This window comes from Equus caballus, chromosome 21, assembly GCF_041296265.1.
Source record: "Equus caballus isolate H_3958 breed thoroughbred chromosome 21, TB-T2T, whole genome shotgun sequence".
Classification (NCBI taxonomy): Eukaryota; Metazoa; Chordata; class Mammalia; order Perissodactyla; family Equidae; genus Equus; species Equus caballus.
In genome coordinates this window covers 42,858,855-42,878,915 of record NC_091704.1, presented here as the reverse complement: position 1 = coordinate 42,878,915, position 20,061 = coordinate 42,858,855, and the positions used below count along the sequence as shown (strand labels likewise).

At 36.1% G+C, this 20,061-nt stretch overlaps 1 protein-coding gene across 2 annotated transcripts in view; it reads left to right on the top strand.

Annotated features, from left to right (window-relative positions):
- Positions 1-20,061, top strand: part of WDR70 (WD repeat domain 70) — a 284,820-nt gene that overhangs the window by 69,815 nt on the left and 194,944 nt on the right. The gene's annotated exons all lie outside the window — the stretch shown is intronic.

The window sequence follows — 20,061 nt, the reverse complement described above, 5'->3', positions numbered from 1 at the left end:
GTGTTGACTTGGTCTGTACGAAGCTCAATGTGGGACCATGTGCATCACCAGAAAGCTTTAATATGAGATGAAAAGGTATGTGGGAAAGCACAGTTAATGTTTTTTGATATATGCTGTATACCTGAATATATTTTCTCCTTCTCTGATATCTTCACTGTAAAATTATATAAGCTTACAGATGATTTTTTGCTTAGTTTCCTGGGTTTCTGCTGCCCTCTATAACTGTTATCACATTATATAATTTGTGAATTTTATCTCATTAACTAAAAACCAGTGACCTCTTGGATTGTGTCTCAGCTCAAATATTAGCTCCTCAAAGAGACCTTTCCCGGCCATCCCTTCAATAGTACCTCCTCTCCCCAGCTTCCCACTCTATCCATTGCCCTGATTTGTTTTCTTTATAGCACTTATTATCATCAGAAATGATCTGTTTTGTACATTTGTTTACTTGAATTCCAGTACCTGGGATAGTGCCTGGCATATAGTAGGAACTTATTATTTATTAAATAAGTTGTAAATAATATAATCTTTTCATATTTTTCTTCAAAAATTTCTTGTTGTGTAGAATGAAAGACCATTTTCACCAAGATGTACCTATCTTTTCAAAAAGAAAGGAAGCATAAAGATTTCTTTTCCTGGAAGATCTAAAATGTTTGGCTTAAACCCTATCAGTTCAGGGCAAATAAGGAACAGGCAGCTCTTGAAATCTATGGCTCTGCAGTGTTGGTGATGCATTGGGCATCAGGCTTTAGGCTGATCTGTTTAGCTCTTTGAAAAAACAAAAAACAGGACGTACTCTCAAGATAACTAGTTAATGAGTTTCATTGCGTTTTATGATTTCCATTCATTTTATATTAAAATTGATTGCCCCTAGCCGTGATTTCCATGTTTGGAAATGGCATTTGCAGTTCTTGGCATATATCTACCAGTTCCTCCTTTTGATTAAACGGTTCCAGAGTTCAAAGGAAAAAACACTTTTACAGAGTATTTCACCTTCCTGAGTGAATCCTAGATTCAGAAATTTAGAAATTTCTGTTACTAGAAATCAGAATGGATGTCAGTGCTCTAGCCATTGGGCATGATACAATGTCTTCTCTGCCATTTTAGCTGAGCTTTTGTCATAACTGTCAGTTATAGTGGGGATGGAGGAAATGTCATTACTTTCCCATGCTTCCGTTGAAGTACTTTTTCCTCTGTTTCCATAGCAGACTGATTTATGTAAAATTCATTTTACAACTAAGTATTACTATAGAGTCAATGTGCATGATGGGTAAGAGCATGGATTCTGAGTCATATAAGTCTGAATTTGAAGTCTTTCTTGGGCAGTTCACTTGCTGTATGACTAGGCAAGTTATTTAATCATTTTGAAACTTGGTTTCTTTGCCTGTAAAATAGAATGAACAGTATCCATTTCCTTGGCTTGTGATAATGATTAAATGAGATAACATATGCAAAGTTTGTGGCACAATGCTTGATGCTTGGTTAAGCGCTCAGTAAATATTAAATCTTGTTATCTTAGTATTCAACATGAAGGAATTCCAGTATACAGACTCTCACAAGGTACCGTCTCTCATATCTTTCAAGCATTATTTCCTGTCCTGAGTTTTTGTTAGTATCATAAGATTGGATTGTACCTCTAAAAATTCAGACTGCTGGTTAGGCTGTTATCTGTCCTGATTTCGATTTTAGGAGTATTGGCTATCCAATTTTGATTCTGTGTTATCTCTTCTCTATTTCCCTTTTCATCTTTCTGACCCAGTTTTCTTGATCTTTTTGTTTGTTTGCTTTTTTGCTACAGTCTGTGAAAATCCCTTAATCCAATCTACTTTACTAATTTCTTGCTGTTTTAATTCAGTTCCTTACTGCTTTTAATGCACTTTTAAAAGTCACGTTTATTCATGTATTATTTGTATACAGTAAAATTCTTCTTAAAGTTACAGTTCCATGAATTTTTAGAAATTCCTACAGTCACATTACCAGCACCATAGTCAAGATATAGAACGTTTCCATTACCCTAAAAAGTTCCCTCCAGCCACTTTGTAATCAATCTCTTCTCCTGACATGCAAGCAACCACTGATCTGATTTTGTTGTTGCCTCTTTCAATAGTTTTTTTGCTTTGTATTGCTATGTAGTTTTCCCTTCTATGAATACACTACAGGTCATTTATCTGTTCACCAATTGATAGGCATTTGGGTTGCTTCCAGGTTTTAGAGATTATGAATGAAACTGCTGTAAATATTTCTGTATAGGTTATTTTGTGGATAAATGTTTTAATTTCGTTGGACAAATACCTAAGAGTGAATTGCTGGCTCGTATGAAATATTTGTTAACTTTATAAGAAATTGTGTAACTTTTCTAAAGTGGCTTTACCATTTTGCTCTCTTAGCAGCAACATGTAAGAGTTCTAGTTGCTTTACATCCTTGCCTGTACTTGGTATTATCAATATTTTAAAAATTAGCCATTTTTTTGTTGTGTAGTGATACGTAATTGGGCTTTAATTTGAATTTCCCTGATGACTAGTGACGTTAAGCATCTGTTTATGTCTTTATTTGTTTTATGTGTATCTTCTTTGGTGATGTGTCTGTTCAAATATTTTGCCCCTTTAAAAATTGGGTTATTTTTCTTGGGTTGGTGAATAAAATTCTTTATAAGATTTGTGTATCACAAATATTTCCTCTCAGTCTGTGGCTTGCTTTTCATTTTCATAATAGTATCTTTTGAAGAGCAGCTTTAATGTACTTCTAAATATTGTTTTCTATCCTTGCCTATTTTCTGCTTATGTTGTTATAAACCATGTTTTCTTGGAAATTTCTTTTTTTTTTTTCAAGATTGGCACCTGAGCTAACAACTGTTGCCAGTCTTTTTTTTTTTTTTCTCCTGCTTTTTCTCCCCAAATCCCCCCAGTACATAGTTGTGTATTTTAGTTGTGGATCCTTCCAGTTGTGGCACGTGGGATGCCACCTCAGCGTGGCCTGACGAGCAGTGCCATGTCCAAGCCCAGGATCCAAACTGGAGAAACCCTGGGCTGCTGAAGCAGAGTGCGTGAACTTAACCACTCTGCCACGGGGCTGGCCCCTCTTGGGAATTTTTGAAGATAGAAAGGTTTTCTCATATTTATTAAAAAAAGCAGTTTCCAAAAAACTTCCATTTTTGCAATATATAACTTACATATGTATGTTTTCCAATTACTAGGGGAGGTTTGGAAGGTTACATCTTGGGAATGGATGTGTATTATGTGAGGGAAATGAGAAACTTCCACTTTTTACTTTTACATGACTTGGCAAGACAATATTAATTGCTTTTATAATTAGAAAGATGTTTTATACTTCAGAAAACAAAAGACATCATAAACAGAATTAAAAGACATTATAAACTCAAAAAGAGGTGGACTACATGTTGAAAGCAGTGAGCTACTATCCATAACGCATAGAGCTTCTATAAATCAATAAGGAAAGGGATATTTGAAAATTAAAATTGGTCAAAGGAAATGAATTAACAGATAATAGCAGAAGAATACAATTGGCCAATAAACATGAAAAAAAGATACTCACCTTCACTAACAATCAAAGAAGGAAATATTAAAATGCCTATGAAGTACTGCTTGTCCCCTCTAAGACTGGCGAAGAGGAAAAAGATCTGTTCTGTCCAATGAGGGGAGAAGGCAAAGATGGCATCTCAGTTACTAAACTTTTTTTCCACAGAACGATTTGATAATGTCTGTCAAGATGTGACGTGTGAACTCTGATGGCAAGATTTAGAGAAACAAGTATTTCACGCATTGTTGGTGGGAGTATAAATCGATACCATTTTATGGAGGGCAATTTGGTGTTATCTTCCAAGTTACAAACACAGATACTCCTTTCTAGGAACTTCTCTGACAGATATATCCACACATGTGGAAAGACCAAGAAACAAGTTTGTTTATTTCAGGATTATATATAACAGGAACAGATATGTTCTCTTGAATTTTATCTTTAGCACAAAATAATTACAGTCTGAAAATACTTTCTTTTTCCTTAAAAAAAAAATTCACAGCTACATTCTTTTGTTCTTTATCTTTTATGCTCTAGAATGGGGATTGGCAAACTATGACCAGAGGGCCAAACACAGTCCACGTCCTGCTTTTGCACAATGCTTAAACTGAGAATTGGGGATTTTACAGTTTTAAGGGGTTGTAAAACAAAATACAACAAAGAAGAATATGTGACAGAAATCATATATGGCCTGCAAAGCTTAACATATTTATTGTCTGGCTCTTTGCAGAAAAAGTTTGCTGACCCCCTACTCTAGAATCTCTTCACACCCCCCTTATTATTTTACTCTCCCTGCTTAGTAAGAAACAGGCTGAGTAGATTCTTCTTGCATCTCATCACTTCCTTGAGCTTACTAGTTTCTAACTAAAGGAATGAGCCTGTGGTCTGAGAGAGTTTTGAGGGGGCTGTATCTGAGAGTAATCTGTGTAGGGGAGTCTCCTCTCCATGTGATGGATGCTCCATTTTCAGGGAAGCTATTCTGTTAGATTTCTGACAAGTTGGTACATCTCTGTTTTTTTCTACCCTGTTATCATCTTTTCTTCTTTTGAGGAAGATTAGTCCTGAGCTAACATCTGCCACCAGTCTTCCTCTTTTTCTCTTTTTTCTGAGGAAGACTGGCCCTGAGCTAATATCTGTGCCCATCTTCCTCTACTTTATATGTGGGACGCCTGCCACAGCATGGCTTGACAAGCGGTGGCTTAGGTCCGTGCCTGGGCTCTGAACCTGTGAACCCCTGGCTGCCTTAAGCAGAGAGTGCAAACTTAATTGCTGCGTGACCAGGCCAGCCCCTCAACCCTGTTATCATCTCTTGAACATCCTTTTCAGCTATTAGCTGCCTAATGTTGTGATAACTGTTTTCATAAGTTTAGCCTTGCTGTTTTGAGAAGGTGCTGCCCTAAGAATTCATGGTTTCTGGGATATTTTCACATGAAGCTGTTGCACCCTTTTTGGGAGGTGTTTTTCTAATCACTCTAGACCTTTCCTAATAGAAATTTCCGGATAGTTTCTACCTTTTAACTGTTCTTTCAGTTTCCAATTCTGATATTTCTCCTGATTGTTATGTTTTTCTGGATATTTCTTTTGATATTTCGATAAGAGAAGTCTAATGCATCCTCAAGCAACTATTTTTCCTATTTTCAAGATCTTAAGGACCTCATGTTTATATTGTTTTTGCACCATCTTCAGAATCTCCCCTCCATTGACAAAATATGTTTTTATATTCTTGGGTGACCTTTCACAAGTCCTTAATTTCTCAAGTCTTATGTTTATTTTTTTTTCCCTGAACCTTGAAGGACTTTATATGTGCCGTCATCTTTCTAACTGACTCTATTTCTTATTACTTCACGATGTGAAGGCTTCATTGCAGTCTGTTCAGTGTCCCCGTTCCGTTCCTCCCTCATTACCTGGTCCTTTTCTCCATCTTTACTTGTACTCCATAGATACCATACTTCGTACTCCTCCTGCCTCTCCAGTTTCTTCAGAATCCCTCCTTCAGAGTTTTCCTCAAGCATCTTCCTTGCTTAAATCTCCCGTAGAATACTGAAGCTGTGTCTTTACTCTTTTTTTCCCACTATTCATGCTAAATCCCTTTAATGCCTTCTTGATGCATTTTGGCTAAGACCCTAGTGCCCTGCGATGGTTTATAAAGTCCTTTGTGATCTGGCCCCTGCACATTTCTTCCCTTTTCTTGTTGTGCTTTAGCAAAATGGCTGAGAGATTTTTACACAGTACTTTTTTTTCTGCTTAGAATGCTCTTCCCTACTCCTGCTACCTGCTCCCCTGTCACAAAGTGGTTAGCTCCTTCTTATGCTTAGGTCTCCCCCTAAATGTTGCTTTTCCAGAGAGGCTCTCTAAAGTAGGGCATTCCCAGTTTTTGCTCCCTCAAAACCTTTTATTCATTGTTAAATTCTGAGCCCATGTTGCTCTACTACTAGAATTAAGACTCAAGTTATTCCTAACGTCAACATTAGAAAGGAACCTGCTGGGAATAATCAGAACAGGATTTAATTTCTTTTTTTTTTTAGATTTTTAAAAAAATTTTTTTCCTTTTTCTCCCCAAAGCCCCCTAGTACATAGTTGTATATTCTTCGTTGTGGGTCCTTCTAGTTGTGGCATGTGGGACGCTACCTCAGCGTGGTTTGATGAGCAGTGCCGTGTCCACACGCGAACCTAACTGCTCGGCCACGGGGCCAGCCCCAGGATTTAATTTTTGCTAGTCATCCTCATTGATTGGCTGTTCATGATCATATTTCTCTAATCCCTAGAAGACATGAAAACATATTGCTTAGGTATTTTGGTCCCTTGTCTTTTGACTTATCCTGTTTTAGCGTGGAACTTGACGGTGAAATCATATAAAGTCATGATGGCATTAGTCTGTACTTGAGTGATAGAGAAGTTTTATCACATTTCTAAACAAGAATATACATTTTAGTGGAAGGGAAGGATTAGAGATAGTCTTTAGTAAGATTGTATATAGTCCTGGATAGAAATTTTCTGTACCTTTAGTTTTGATCAACAGATAAATTATTTTTTAAAGTTACTACCTAGCTTGCTAACCTTTAGTATGTTTAAGCTGGTAGGTGATATATTCTTAATTAATTTTACATTGGAAATCAATTCTTAAATTTAAAGCTAAAATATTAAAGTAGCTGAAGATTTATTTAGCATGGACTAAGTTAGTATTTTCTGATATTCTCAGACAGAAGCCTTTGATGGTTCTGCTTCATGTCTATTGCTTTCTTTTCCTGTTCTCAGCACTGGATAATATATGTTGCATACCTGGAAGGAATAGACAGTTTCATCAAATACTATAGGAAGACAGTATGCAAATCTGAAACTATATTTTCTCTAATTATTATCACTTTCCATTTCCAAGAATGTAGTAGTCATATTTGACACAGTGATTGAGTTTTTTGAGTGGCTGCAGAAAATCGGAAAAGATGTAAGAACATTTGTCTCGAGTATTTTGGTTAATAATAATTAAAATGTGTGCAAAACTGATACTAACTTGTTATGAATTTGAAATATTTAGTGTATTCAATTCAAATGTATTCATTACAGGTGGCTACCAAGATTTTATACCCATTAAACAAGTAATCTTAAAGAGACCTTGGAAATAAGGAAGTAACAACAATAATGGCAACTACTTGTTTTACAGACTGTTGCTAGGTGCCCTTATGTGTATTATTTTTAATCCTCGCCCCAGTCCTGTAAGTATCATTTCTCCTGGGTGTTCAGTGGAGGAAACCAGGACTCTGCAAAGTTATACAGCTAGTAATGAACTCTGTGTCTCAGGAGCACCTCTGCATAGTGCTGCCATCTGGCCTCATCTCCTAATTTTCTAAAAAATGAGGAGACTGAGTCTAGTGAAGCTGAAGGGCTTGCTCCTCGTCACACAGCTAGTTAACAGCAGAGTGAGAACTTGGATCCCTGGCCTCCTGACTCACATTCCGGTGCGCTTTTCACTACATCAGGACACCTTGGCTCCTGAACCCCAAGTGACAGCCCCAAACAGCTGTGTTTATCTGTCTTGCATGTCCCAGCTTGTTTTGCTAGCCGAGCAAAAACTACTTAAAAGGATCCTCAATCTTCACCTTCCCACTCCCCTCCACTTACACTCATGTACTCCCACTTGCCCCATGAATAACTTCACAGAAAGAATTGTGCAATGTCACTAAGCCTTCCTCTGGTGTCAGAGTTACTCCCTGAGAGAACATTCACTTCCTCATGACTCCAGTTGACTGTCAGATTGGCTTTCCCTCTCTTCTCTTTGATCGGAATCTTAGTAGTATAGGCAGGAATTTGAGGAGCAGATGTTATACCCCTTGAACAAGCCCTTTAATTCTCCTTAGTACTGTGTCTAATGACCCTTAATCCTGTCCTTTTAACTCTGTGGCTAGCAGAATTAAGAGCGAAGTGGGACAGGAATGGTGAGCTTGATGCTGAACATTTCATTTTAATGTTAACAAAGAGAGCACATGAAAAACAGTGAGAGAGGGAAAAACGTTAAGTTCTACAATATAACTAAAAAGCAAGGCGAAAATTAATTTGGGATCACTGAGATTTTGTATTTCCCTCCAAATGTAAATAGAGCAGTTTGGTGGAGCAAATAGCCAGAGAAATAGAGCCGCTGACTTTCTGTGACTTTGTCATCTTAAATTTCGCTGTGTTTTTTAGATTTTCATTTCCCTTTGGAAATAAAAATGATTCACCAGAAAAAACAAAGTGATCACACACAGAACTTGATCTTTCATGGTTAGTGAAGAAAATTAAGACTTCCCCCAAATGGGAGTACTGTTAACAAAGATATACCCTGTGAACTGCTTTGGTTCAGCAGTCTGAACTGTCTCATTGTCAAAGATCTGATCTGTTTGTCTGTAAACTAAAAAAAAAAAAAAGAAAAAGAAGCAGTCTTTAATTTTTCCAGTTCTAATGAATTACTGGAAATTTAGTATATCAGTCAGGGTCCGATTAGGAGAAAGAAATCACACAGTAATTTCAAGAGGGAAAGTTTATTATAAAGAATTACTAACTATAACAGAGGATTGGAGTAATGAGAGATTGACTAGTAAAATGTAAAGAGAACTCTAAAGACTGTAGAATTAGCACATCAAAGGAGCATCCCCTACCCTTAAGGTGGAGCGAGAGCATCAGGCAAGAGGCCTCCAGGAGTGAGATCTAGACATTTTTTGAGAGAGCAAGGTTTTGGCTCACTATTGCTGTCAAGCTGCAACAGCAGAACTTGCCAGAACCTGTCTGACCAGAGTGACTGTTAACAAAACTGCCTTAGAGTGGTGCTGGGGGAAGCTTCTGGGTGCTGCTGACTACCGTGTGTTTCAGCAGCCTGGTCATGGAGGAACTGCACAAACTACAGGAACTGGACACTGGAGTGGACTCTGGAGTGGACTCTGGAGTGGACTCTGGAGTGGACTCTGGAGTGGTGCGGGAGCCTACCAAGAGGAGCACACCAGGGCCCGGGGAAACCCCTTCCTCCTGTCTGTCTGGCACCCTCCACCAACAAAACTTAACATCATGCCAACTGGCAAAGGGAAAATATTTAAAGGGCTCAAATGCATTTTGCAGCATAGGCAGTGAAGGGTGAATTTGGAGCTGAGAGGCAATAATTGGACATCTGACACGTTTGATGAAACATGTAATTTTGTGCGTTATTATCATTGGACTCACGCTTACATTTGAGACCCTGGTCAGAATTTTGCTAAGGACCTCGTTTCTTCCTCATATTTTAGGAAGGATAGACACCCTGAGGCCAGAAAAGGCTTTTCTTTTTCAGGAAGGAAGGTCCTGGGCACTAGCCCTGCATTTGCTTTTTTGGGTTCTTTTCTTATGAGCATCTGGTTTGGGAGCTTCAATTTATCTACCCTGACAGTTTGCTCTTGGGCATTGTGGTGAAATTCCTTGAACTGTCGCACATATTAACCTCAGAACTGACTCAGATCTTTGTTTGAATTATCTTTGCCATTGGAATCAGTACTTGGAATCAGTACATTAAGATGGCTTTTTGAAGAATAAATATTTCAAAAACTATCAGCTGGAATTTTCAGCATTTTAGGAGAGATGGTCAGTGTCAATTTCGAGCAGCAGTTCCTAGTTAATGGTGGCTGTGCAGGAAATCCGTTTCGTTGGTAAGTGTCTGATTTGGATTTGGTAACCAGCCAGGAAGAATAATTCTATTGAGGCCTAGCCAGACACACATAAATTTTAATTCTTTTAGATATATACTGTTTCTAGAAGAGAAAATTATCGTGAGTTAATAGTGTTTTCCTGAGATATCCATTTATTTTTCAGCCTTGAAATTATAGACTTAGAAAGTAACTCAGACTAAATAGCCTAAAATTTTGTTAAAATTGTCTTATCACTAAAATTTGACATTGGCCTGTTAGGATAAATCAAGGAATGTAACTGTTTTTTTTTTTTGCTAGCAGAGTTTCATTCATGAAGGAAGCTATGAAGACAGCTTTAAAAAAAAAGATGTTCATTTTTATTTTGCTAGAGAAATTTTATGTTTGGGATTTTATTAAGTTGGTCCTCTACCAGAATTCTTTATGGGTTTGTGTGTTAATATCTATTTAAGAGGTTTAGTTACTTGCTTTTCATTCATATTTATTTGAGGATTTCTTTTTTAAGAGAATGGCCCCTGTGAGGACATACCTGTAAGATTGCTCTCATGTAATACTTTAGCATACCATCTCTGAAGAATGTTATAGACTATTTTTTAACATGGTGAATAAGAAATTTTTACCTGAGGAATTTTCTTCAACAGTCATGTTTAAATTTGTGACTGAAGGTCACATTTAGGGACTGCATAATGACTTTTTTAGTACTAGTAGTTATTATTGTCCAAGTGGACTTTTATAGATTTCATTAGGTTTTTTTTGTGTGCATGTGTGAGGAAGATTCAGCCTGAGCTAACACCTGTTGCCAGTCTTCTTTTTTAGCTTGAGGAAGATCAACCCTGAGCTAACATCTGTGCCACCACTCCTCTATCTTGTATGTGGGACGCCTGCACAGCATGCCTGATGAGTGGAGCAGGTCCACGCTTGGGATCCAAATCAGGGCTGCTGAAGTGGAGTGTGTGGCACTTTAACAACTGGGTCAGAGTGCTGTCCCCTCTTTTGTTTTGTTTTTAAAGAACATTTTACTCAACTTAGTGTTTCATTTTTCATCTATTTTATGAGGCAATAAGAAACTTCTTCCAAAGTTGGGGCTGTTTTATATTTATTTCACATTAACAGCTGCACTGTTCAGTGCACTGGCCATTAGCCACATGTGGCTATTAATTTTTTTGTTTAAAAATTTTTTTTTGGTGAGCAAGATTGGCTCTGAGCTAACATCTATGCCAGTCTTCCTCTATTTTGTATCTGGGACACTGCCACAGCGTGGCTTGATGAGTGGTGCGTAGGTCCGTGTCTGGGATCTGAACTTGTGAACCCTGGGTTGCCGAAGCAGAGCATGTGAACTTAACCACTGTGCCACCGGGCTGGCACCCATTTGTGGCTATTTAAATTAAATAACATCAAAAATTCCTTAGTTGCACTAGCCATATTTCAAATGCTTGATAGAAACATGTGGCCAGTAGCTACCATAATGGACAGCACAGGCACAGAACATTTCTACCATCACAGAAAGTTCTGTTGGGTAGTGCTGGTCCTACAGTGTGTAGAACAGTGACAGACTCACATTTGGCAGTTGTTGATGTGATAGCTTCCTTCCTTTGAAGGTAGATGTTTTCATTTTACCATCCCAATAATAATTTTTGAGGCTCTGTGAATTTTATAATTTACTCTTTCTGGTTAAAACAATATATAATTTATTTTACCCTAACAGTTATATATGTATATTTTCCAAATTATACGTGTTCCTTCCACGTGGAGGTGACTACTATTAACATTGTGGTATTTTTCTCTTATACTCACATATGTAAATATTTTTATTTTACAAAACTAGTACCATTCTGTACATATTGTTTTATAACCTCCTTCTTAATGTTTATACATATCACAAGCAGCTAGAGGTAGAATTTTTCTAAAATTTATATCCACTTGACAAGCATTTATAGAGCACCTCCTATGTGCCAGGTATTGTTTTAGATTTTGAGCACAGAACACTATATAAGTATAGTCCTATCCTCGTACAGCTTTTATTCTATTGAGGGAAGACCAACTACAAACAAAACATGCGTAATAACAGATGGTGGTAAGTGCTGTGGAGAAATGGAAATTGGATAAGCTGAGTTACACAGCTCCATTCTTAGAAACATTTGAGTACCTTTTTTGGTTGCACTTCTGAGGGTTTCCGTTGGTCACCTTAGAAACATTTGAGTACCTTTTTTGGTTGCACTTCTGAGGGTTTCCGTTGGTCACCTTAATAACATATGACTTTGACAAGTGGCCATAGCTGGAGTGAGGACGGGATCTCTCCCCAAAACATCCTCTCAATAGGCTGGCCTCAAGCCTATAAAGAAGCGTCAAGTCTTGCTACTCCTAACTGTGGTCCCCTAAACTGTCTGGTATTGGCATGTCTTTGATTTTCTGTTTCTTTGGAACTTGGAATGTGCAACACATTACTAAGGAAGCAGATAGTAGTGGGAGCGGAAGCAAAGACGTGCAAACAGAGGAAGTGGAGAAAGCAGGAGTAACTGATGGAATTGAAGCCACCAGGTAGCATAAAGCTTAAATAAGCAAAAAGTGGGAGAAGTAGAGGAAAGTTAATTGGGAGTTAAAAAAGCAATACATATAATGGCAAAGCAGAGTTGGTGGCACCAGATAATAAAGAGTAGTTGCAGGACTTCCTCCTTGGGTCATCAGAGCAGTTGTCATGTTACTGAAGCTACTGAATGAAGGTGGGTTCTTTGTGAGGCCTGGCTGAATAGCTCCTCTTGGTATTCTCTATGTCCTTGTTTGATCTTGTAACAAACCTCTAAGTAAATAGTCTGTAAGGTAAACCAGGTTTTTTGTTGCTTGAAAGAGCCACAACCTTAATAGGCTTCTATGATTTCTGGACATTTTTGTGCTTTCCAATATTTGGCAATGTTTATGTTTCTAAGGTTTGTATTGAACATTCTTCTGCTTGTACTTTAATGGTTAAATTTCTCTTTATGAGTGAAAGTTTATCTTTTGTGATGTAAAATCATCTCAGATTAATTTATGGACTCTGAATTTATTTAGCAATGGGTAAAGAGAAGGTTTCACATAATTCTTGAAAACTAAAGTATGCCCATTTAAGCATTAAAAAAATCAATTTAACCTCAAAAAGTATTACATGTAATTTACTTTCTTGGCTTATTTCGAGATTTTTCTGGCCTTTGATGATCAAATTATACTGCAGAATATTGTAGTATCTTTGCTTGATGTTCTTATTGGTGAATTAAGGGCCTTTATGTAAAATTGCTTCAGATGAATTTGTTTTATTATAATGTTTAAATTAAAGTATGACGTATCGGAAAATACACAAATCCTAAGGATATAGCTGATGACTAATTGTAAAATGAACACATCCCAGCAGTCCTCACTGAGATGGAAGAAGTATGGAATATTACCAGCACCAGAAGTTCCTTTCCCACATATTACCCCCACCCTCCTCATCCTGACTACTATACTGTAGATTACTTTTGCCTGTATCTGAGTGTTATTTAAATGGGATATTCTTTTTTGTCTGGCTTCTTTCACTTGATTGTATTCGTAAGATTTATCCATGAAGTGTGTAGCAGAAATTTGTTCATTTTATTTGGTATACAGTGTTCTACTGTATGAATATACATCTTTTTATCTATTTTTTGCTTATGGACATTTGAATTATTTCCAGTTTTGGACTTTTATGACTAGTTCTGCTGTGAGTATTCTTACAGATGCCTTTGGCACACATATTGCATTTCTGTTGGATATATGCTTAGGAGTGAAATTGCTGGGTCATAGGTTATGCATATATTCTGCTAGTAGGTACTGCCTAACAGTTTTTTTTTTTAATTTATTTTTTTTAAAGATTTAAACAATTTTTTTCCTTTTTCTCCCCAAAGCCCCCCGGTACATAGTTGTATATTCTTCGTTGTGGGTCCTTCTAGTTGTGGCATGTGGGACGCTGCCTCAGCGTGGTTTGATGAGCAGTGCCATATCCGCACCCAGGATTCGAACCAACGAAACACTGGGCCGCCTGCAGCAGAGCTCGTGAACTTAACCACTCGGCCACGGGGCCAGCCCCTGCCTAACAGTTTTTGAAAATGATCGCACCAGTTTAGCCTCCCACTCATTATCAATGAGAGTTACTCTACATTCTTACCAACATTTTGTGTTGTCAGCCCTTTAAATTTCAGTTATTTTGGTGGGTAGATAGTGATATCTCATTATAGTTTTGTTTTGAGTTTTCCTGATGAATAATAAGATTGGGCAAGTTTTCACTATGTCATTGGATATTTGGGTATCCTGTGTCAAGTGTTTAAATCTTTTGACCATTTTTCTGTTCATTGTCTTTTCTTACCATTTTACAAGAGTTCTTTATATATTGTGAATGTGGGGGTTTTTTATTGATTAAATATGTGGCACATCTTCACTCCCAATCTGTGGCTTATCCTTTCACTGTCTTAGTGATATCTTTTGATGAACAGAAGGTTCTAGTTTTTTTTTTTATTGAGGTTATAATAGTTTACAACATTGTGAAATTTCACTTGTACCTTATTATTTGTCAGTCACCCAGAAGGTTCTAATTTTGATGAAGTTAAAATTTGCAATCTTTTTCTAAATAGAGTTTTTTGTGCCGTCTTGATTTTTATGTGTTGTGTAAAATAGAGATCACAATTCACTTATTTACTTTTACTATATGGATATCCAGTTGATCTACCATTGTTCATTGAAGGCTTTTCTCTTATCGCCTTTGTCATAAATCAAGTGATCTTGTTCTCGTCATATTGCATTAACAAGGACCTCTATTTATGTTGAATAGAAGTGGTAATAATAGGCTTTCTTGTCTTGTTCCTGATTTGAGAGGGAAAGCTTTTAACATTTTAACATTAAGTAGGATTTTTGTCATAATTTTTTCTAGATGATACTCTTTATCAGATTAAGAACATTCCTTTTTATTCCTAATTTGCCAGGAGGTTTATAAAAATTATTCATGAATGTTCAAATTTTTAAATAAAAATTCTTAAGTTGAAGTACACTCTATATGCAATATTTTGCTATCCTTAAGGACTTGGCTGAATAAATTTTAATAGTTGCATACACCTTATGTAACCACTACTCAGAACAAGATAGAGAATATATCTATCCCTCCAGAAAGTTTGAGTCACTTTCCAATCAGTGTCCATATTCCTCATCATGGTGAGTATTTTCTGATTTCAGTTACCATAGTATTTTCCTAATCTTTGACTTTATGTAAATAGGATCATATATTTTGTATCTCTTTTAATTTACTCAATAAAATATTTGTGAGTAAATATTTTCTCATGTGAACATCCATGTTATCGCATGTATTTTATTGCATGAATATACCAAATGTGTTTATCTGTTCTCCAATTAATGAACATTTAGATTATTGTTTCCAGTGTTTGGTCATAGTGAATAAGAATGCTGTGAACACTTCTGTTGAAACATTTTTGTAGACTGTGAACATACCTAGGAATAGAACCGCTGGGTCACAGAACAGATGCATGTTTAACTTTATAAGAAACTGATAAACCATTCGCCAACATGGTTATATTGTTTTACACTCTCACTAGCAGTGTATGAGGGTTCTAATTGCTCCACGTTCTTGACAACATTTGGTGTTCAATTTCTTCAATTTTAATCATTTTAGTGAGTATGAAATGATAATTTGTATTTTTTTCATTTTACAGATGGTTAATGATGTTGAGCATCTTTTAATGTTTGTATAGGATATTTGCATATATTTTGCATAGTGTCTATTCCTTTTAGACATTTTTTAGTAGGTTGCTCCTTGTATTTTTTAAAAAAATTGTTGTGTTTTAGGAGTTCTTTATATATGTTAGATAGGAATCCTTTGTCAGCTACATGTGTTATGAATGTTTTCCACCAGTGTATGACTTGGTCCATTCATATTCCTAATGTCTTTTAATAAGTGTTATGAAATACTTGAATTATTTTTCCTTCTTTGTGCTGTTATTGTAGAAAATCACATGGATTGACTGGACGTTAAACTCATCTTACCTTCCTGGAATAAATCTTACTTGACATGATGTATTTTCCTTTTTATACGTTGCAGGATTCAGTTTGCTAGTATTTTGTTTGGAACTTTTGCATCTGTTTTCATGAGACATGTTGGCTTATTTTCCTTTTGACAATGCCCTTATCAGGTTTTGGTATCAAGATTTTTCTGTCATGAAAAGAATTTGAAATCATTCCTACTTTTCTGTTCTCTGGAGATCTTTGGATATAGGTTTTTTTTTTTTTTTTTTTTTGCTTTTTGACATTGATGCTTAGATCATTGATTAAAACTTTTTGGGGGGTAATATATGCATTTAAGTGTGTAAATTTTCTTCTAAATATGGCTTTGACTGCATGTCACAAGTTCTCATCCATGGTACTATCCTCATAATCCAATTAAAAACATTTTCTAATTTCTCCTGTGTTTTCTCCTTTGACCTAAGGATTATTTACAAGTATATTTCTTAATTTTCGAACGTTTGGTGATTTTCAGATTATTTTTAAAAATTGCTTTTTACTAATTCCACTAGGGTTAGGGAGTATATATTCTATATAGTTTTAGACTTTTGGTATTTATTGAGACTTGATTTACAGATCAGTATATGTCAGTTCTTAAAACATTATTTGTATGTTTGAGTGTATTTTGCTGTTGTCGGTATAACATATGTAAATTAGTCAAATTTATTAATTATGTTGTTCAAATCTTCTGTCTTCTTACTGATTATTTTATTTGCTTGCATATCAGTCAGTGGGAAAGAGATGTTAAAATCTCCCAGTGTGACTGGGTTTGCCTGTTTCTCCTTTTAGTTTTGTTGTTTTTTGCTTTGTATATTTAGAGGTATATCATTAGGTGCAAGTACATTTACAGTCTCTTCCTGGTGGATTGAACCTTTTATCCTTATGAAATATCCTTTTTATCTCCAATAATGTTCCTTGCTTTAAAGTCTACCTCCTGATATTAGTAAGATATACCAGCTTTCTTTCTGTCAGTATTTGTGAAGTATATGTTTTTACATTCTTTTACTTTCACACTTTCTCTCTTTATATAAAGTATCTCTTTTACGTGAAAGTTTATTTTTTATTCATTCTTAAAAACTTTGCCTTTCAAGTGGAATATTTAATTTGATTATGGTTAATATAATCACTGGTAAGTTTGAGTGTAAGTCATCCATCTTATTCATTGTTTTCTATTTGTCCATCCTGTTTTATTTCCCTTTTACTGTCCTTTTTATTTTCATTCATTAATTTTTAATATATATTCTCCTCTCTGTTAGCTTGTTGATATCTTTTCCTGTTCTTTTAGTGGTTACCCTAAAGATTTCAACATATATTCCAATAGTAGACTTAAAGTCTATTAAAAATTAGTGCTTTTACCCCTTCCCATTCAATGGAAAGGCCTTAGAACATTTGCTATATATAACTAAATTTATCCTCTCTTACCCTTTTGCAGTTGTTTTCATATATTTCAATTTTATATATGAGTATATATATGTATGTACATTTTAAATCCCATCAGATGTTGTTAATTTTGTTTTATGCAGTCAGTATTCATTGAGATTTACTTATATATTCTCCCTTCTGTTACTCTTCATACCATCCTGTCTCTGCTTTTATTTGGGATCATTTTCTTTCTGACTGAAGAACGCTTCAAGTATAGTCAGCTACCAATAAATTCTTTTAGCTTATATTTTTCCGAAAACATCTTTATTTTGCTTTTATTTTTAGTGATTTTATAATTCTATGTAGGCAGTTATTTTTATTCAGAACTTTAGAGCTATCACTACATTGTCTTCTGGCTTTTGTTGCTTCTGTGGCAAAGTCATTTATTAGTTTTATTTTTACTCTTTTGAAGGAATTTTTTTCCCCCACTCCGGCTGTTTTAAGGTTTTACATTTGTCTTTGACTTTCAGCAGTTGTGTCTGGGTGTGTTTTTCTGGTACCCTATTGGGCTACTTACATGCTTATGTACCCTACTGGGGTTTATAGTACTTATGGAATCTGTGGGCTGGTGTCAGTTATCATCTTTCCAAAAGTTTTGGCAGTCACCTCTTCACACACTGGTTCTCTGTCCTTCCGTTCTGCAGTTCTAGTGTGAGACCTTTTCACCATATCTCATATGTATATTAAGTTTTTCTTTTTGCATTTCTCATTTTTTCTCACCATGCTTAAATCTAAAAATTATCTTTTAATCATTAATTTCTGCTACTAAACCTATCCATTAGTTCTAAATTTCAGGTATTGTATTTTGCATTTTAGAATTTCTGCATATTTTTTTAAATGATTTTCAGTTCTATGTATAAATTCTCTATCTTGTCATTTAATTTCTTAATTATAGTTATTTTAAATTTCATGGTTCAACATCTGGTTCTCCCAATTTCTGCAAGCTTGGATAAAAAATTATCTCTTTTCACTAACCTCTAACTGAATTTAACATTTCCTTTAATTATGAAAGTAGGCAACAAAGTCACAGGTGTACCTGCAAATTTCAAATACTTTTGTATCTCATTACTATTGTTACAGATAAATTGAAATATATATGCTTATACTCATCACTGCTTTGAAATTACAGTAGTCATTAGACCTGCCTCTAGGTGTAGTTACTTAACACATTAATACAGAAACTCACATATTATGTCACAAATTTTAAAAAATTATTTTTATAGTTATTTCTTTATAGCTGGCTTCCAATATATGCCTAGTGTATTTTTTTTATGTGTTTAAAAAACATATTGAGAAGGAGTCCACAGAGTTCAGAGTGCAGAATGGTCCAAAAAATGATCTGTACAGCGTAGGTCAGATTGTATCATTGCTCAGTTCAGAATGCTCCAGTGGGCTTCCTCTCATTTCTCTCAGAGAGTAAAATGCAGAGTCTTTTCAGTGTCTTAAATGGCTGTCCATGATGTGTACCAGCCCACTTGCTGCACTTTGACCTTATCTCCACCTCCTGTTCTTTTTGCTCACTTTGCTGCAGCCACATAGGGAAAATGCCAGGGACACTCTTGCTGCAGGTCCTTTCTAGTAGCTGTTCCCTCTTCTTGGAACACTCTTCCTCAAAATATCTTCATCGCCTACTCAGTCTCTTACCTCCTGACCACTCTACTTAAAATATTTATCCCTTCCCCTTGGTACTAACTGCCTTCTCTGCTCTGGTTTTCCCCATACACTTATTATAATTTCTCATATTACATATTTTACTTATTCATTAGTTTAGTATTGATTTTGGGAGAGGAGCTCACCATAGGCTTCTGTTTACTGTCAGGTTGGACCTTCAGCAATAGTTAGGTCAACTTTGGAGAGTTGCTCTTGGTCCCACGCGTAACTTCCATCCCTTTTACCACCTCTATTTCACTTATAAGCCTATTGCATTAAGAACAGGGTGGATGATGACAAAAACTAGCTAATGTCAGCTGAATTGGCCAAGTCACTTTGACTGCATGGTTGTTCATTGCCTCTTTTGAGGTCGATGCTGTCTTGGATTAACATGTAGTACAAAGAACTTCATACTTGGTGTCCACTTTCATATATCTGTCTACATGCATCTTCCCCACTTCTTGCCTCAATCTCCTGATCTTTTCTAGGGATTATCTCGATCTTCTGGAGAGCATATTTCTCACTATTGTAGTTGATACTTTTTGCTCACCTGATTCATATAACATGATGTTATCAAGATCATGGACCAACATGAATTTCTTTGGAATGTCCAGATGGTCCAAGTCCCTTAGTACTATGTTAAGACAAAGGGCTTCAAAATTAATATACCCCTGATTCAGGCATGTAAATGTGTGCTGCTGTTGGTTGCAAATGTAACTGTCTTTTGTCTTTCGTCCTAATAGAGATAGAAAAACACACTTTACCAGATCAATGACTGCATACCACTTACCTGACAGAGAACTGTAACCCTGTCTTTATATGCTGCCAAGGAGGCCCTCTGGCTTTCACACTATATATAGTCTTTAATTGGTCATTAATTATCCTTAGCCTTTCATTGTCTTTCTTCATTGCATTGACTGCTCCTAGCAATAGCTATTCAATTCTGTAGTCCTTTTTATTACTATTTTTCCTGTCTCTTTCAAATGCCTGAAATATTGCACCAGCCAGGGCCTTCTCTTTCACCAACAAAGTTTTGGCAATTGCAGTTGCAGTGCTGCAGCGTATCAGAAACTGTGTACCACTAGTGATGGCGTCCTCATTGCTAGCCAGTCGGTGATTGATAACTGCTCCTAAATCTCATTTTGGAGTTGGATTCATAGGACCACTTTTGGTACCAACTCTCTCAGGTCAGGTTCCTCAAAAAAACACTTTGAAACATCAGGATTTGCATGCAGAAGTTTGTTGAGGAGTGCTTCTGGGGTC